The sequence below is a fragment of the Brassica oleracea genome, chromosome C3 (genome assembly GCF_000695525.1).
Source record: "Brassica oleracea var. oleracea cultivar TO1000 chromosome C3, BOL, whole genome shotgun sequence".
Classification (NCBI taxonomy): Eukaryota; Viridiplantae; Streptophyta; class Magnoliopsida; order Brassicales; family Brassicaceae; genus Brassica; species Brassica oleracea.
This window is the reverse complement of record NC_027750.1, coordinates 49,327,956-49,331,272: the sequence shown is the minus strand read 5'-3', so window position 1 is coordinate 49,331,272 and position 3,317 is coordinate 49,327,956.

The window sequence follows — 3,317 nt, the reverse complement described above, 5'->3', positions numbered from 1 at the left end:
TCTTGCCGCATCTCTCGCCAGAATTTCTGGAAAAACTTGCTGGTCATACCATCAGGGCCTGGAGCTTTATCTGGGTTTATATCAAAAAGGGCGTTCTTGATCTCTCGTTCCGACGGTTCCTCTAAGAGTAACCTATTGTCGTTATTAGACACCTTTTCCGAGATAAACCGAAGAGAGGGGTCTAACTGTGTTGGCAAAGAGGTGGAGAAAAGATCTCGAAAGTATTGAACAGCTACATTCTCCACTTCGATCTCTTTCTCGACCAGCCTGCCATGTTTATCTTTAATACTAATGATTCGGTTTTGGGCTCTTCGTTGTTTAGTAGTGGCATGGTGGAATTTTGTATTTTTGTCACCATGTTTGTGCCATTGGTCTCTGCTTTTTTGTTCCCAGAAAGTATTTTCATCTCTAAAAGCCATGGTCAGTTGTTTTGTCAATGCTTCCATTTCTTCTGTTGTCGTGGAGGCATCATCGTTGGCCAAATCAATTTTTTCTTTCAATTCTCTTATGAGCAGTGCTGAATTTGTAGGGTTTTGTCTCTTCCATGAACAAATTTTCCTACGGCATGAGGTAACTTTTTGATGAAAACTCCTTATTAGAGTTTCATCAAGATGTCCCCATCCCGAGGTCACCGCTTCTTTAAAACCTGGTTTTCCAATCCATCTTTTGTCAAACCGGAAGTTTTTCGTAGATCTTCGAACTCTCGATTGAATCCGAGCTAGGACTGGTCTATGGTCCGAGCCCCATAGCTGTAGAAATTCTACAACTGAGTGGGAGAAGAAGGCATGCCATTATTCATTTGCAACTGCTCTATCAAGTTTGCATTTTACTTTTCCGGATCTTCTCTTTCCCACCCACGAGAAAGAATTTCCTTTATAGGGGAAATCCAGCATCCCACAGTTGTCTAACATAGTGCGGAAAGGGAGGAAAGAGCTTTCTAAACGACGTCTTCCTCCCCTCTTTTCATGATTACCTGTGATCTCATTAAAATCTCCAATCATAAACCAAGCTCCGTTTCGTGTGGTGCTCATGCGAGACAACCGTTCCCAAACATGGTCTCGGTGTCTTACTACAGGGTTACCGTACACGAAGGTCATATAAATTGGGTGTCCTTCCAGGCGTGTCTCAATGTCAATCATATTTTTATCCGCATATAAAATAGTAACTGGCGGATCATCCATGTAAAAAAGTGCTAATCCTCCACTCCGACCAACCGGATCAACAGTACAAACATGATCAAATCCGAAAGTAACTTGCACATCTTGTAAAATGGATCGGTTATTTTTTGTCTCCGATAAAAATAAAAATCTTGGCACGAAACAATAGTATAATTCATGAAGATGTTCCTTCGTGAAATCGGCACCCACTCCTTGACAATTCCATGAAACTATATTCATCTTATAAGAGTTATTGGCCTCTAGAAGTTTATAGATATACTGAACACATCAACACCAGTTAAAAAACTAATGTGATGAGCGAAAACCAAACTGCTCGTGTATCCGTTTGCTCAAACACCACTCTGAGACAGGGTGAGTTGATCCGGAACTGAAAACTCCAACTTTCTAATAAAGATTCTCTGTGCTTAGGTATCCGACTTGTAAATTCTTTTGCCGCTACCGTAGTATTATCAGAGCTCCTTGATTATCCAAACTATTTGAAGCGCTTGAGGAATGGAGTACAAATTCAAAAGCTGATAAAGCAAAGTTTCCTTTTATTTTTTAATAGAAGTAGTTGTATATTTAATTTATCAACATCAGAGAATTCTAATGTGATAAACCAAAAACAGACTACTCTGAAAGTGTAAACCCTTCGATTCTTCTTTATTCCTCTCCTTTTTCTTCTCAATACTCCTTAAGTAACTTTGGTTAAGCACATAAGTACAAATTCCTCAGACAAAAGTGGAGCAATGGCGGGCACAATCAAAGACACAGCCAGTCGTCAATCTTAGTCACTATGAGTAGTTTATTGGATACTATCAAACCGATAAGAAAGAGCCAACTGGGGCAGAGCAAGCCTCCTTTTTCAGCTTAGGAGCCCGTATTGCTTACTTTCGGAGCGATTGGATCTGTTACAAGTGGAGAAGCTGACCGTAGGTCCGTAGCAGAGGAGCTTTTGGTGGCCGTAGGGAAACAGGTCTCTTCGCTTAGGAGTCGCGTTTCTTCAAGACGTGGAGAAGCTCGCCGGAACAGAGGTGACGTCGCCCTTCAGAAACGTATACGCCCAAGCCTTTCAACCAAGATTCCCAGATCTCGAGAAGAAAGGTTCAGGTGTGAGATGTTGACATCATTGTTAAGGCAGATGTGTTGTTGACTTGCGGTCTGTTGGAAAGGAGTTTGAGAGAGAGAGTAGCGAAGGGGAAGGAGAACAGTAGTCGTCCGTCTAGAATCGTCCTGTCTAGGAGCTTGGACCTAGGCAAAGAGAAGAGGAGCTACTGTTCTAGCACAGTTGCAGTGGGAGGGAGGGAAAAGCTTTCAAGATTTGGAAAGTAAACATTTGTAGATCTCTTCCAAAAACGCCATAAGCTGATACCGATGTAAACATAGAAAGAATCAGTAGCTCAGGAGCTTCCCGGATCTGTAAATCGTAGTTGAAAAAAACTCTTCATGCCGGAGCCGTACATAGTCCGTACAGTCGCCTTACATGTCGCCGGCCCACTGCTTTTTTTTTACTTTCTCAATACGGTCTATCTGTTTAAGCGTTTCAAAAGTGTATTTGTGAACTCGCATTTGTGTTTCTTTGTAAAAGTATTATGTTTATTTTAAAAAACACTATTTCAGTATCTCTATCAACAAACAAATAATTAAAACTATATATGCAATCATATATAGATGAGAAATACTTTCTAATAGCATTAAATGAAATTCTTATTCAAAATTAAAAAAACATCCAAAGTAAACGGTAAAATATAAGAATATATTTATACAATTGGGTTTAGTAATTAGAATTAAGGTTTAGTATTAAAGGGGTTAGGTTTAAAGTTTAGGATGTATGGTAATTTAATGTTTTTAATTTTTTATTAATTATTAAATGCTATTTTAAAGATTTTTAATGTTGTTTTCGTGACGAAAACTAAAAAATGTTATATTATGAAGTTTGTCTTATATAGTTAAAATTACTATATTTTCTAGAACTATATGTTATAAAGGATTTGCTAAACATGTAAACATAATCTTTTAAATGATTATATCTCAGTTAGTGTTTACAACTCAACAAGATATATGTTTGTTTGTATTTTTTGGTAATCATATATATGTTGCTCAAAAAAAGGTAATCATATATATATGTTTGTTTTGCACAATCAGATCCTTTATCCTTTT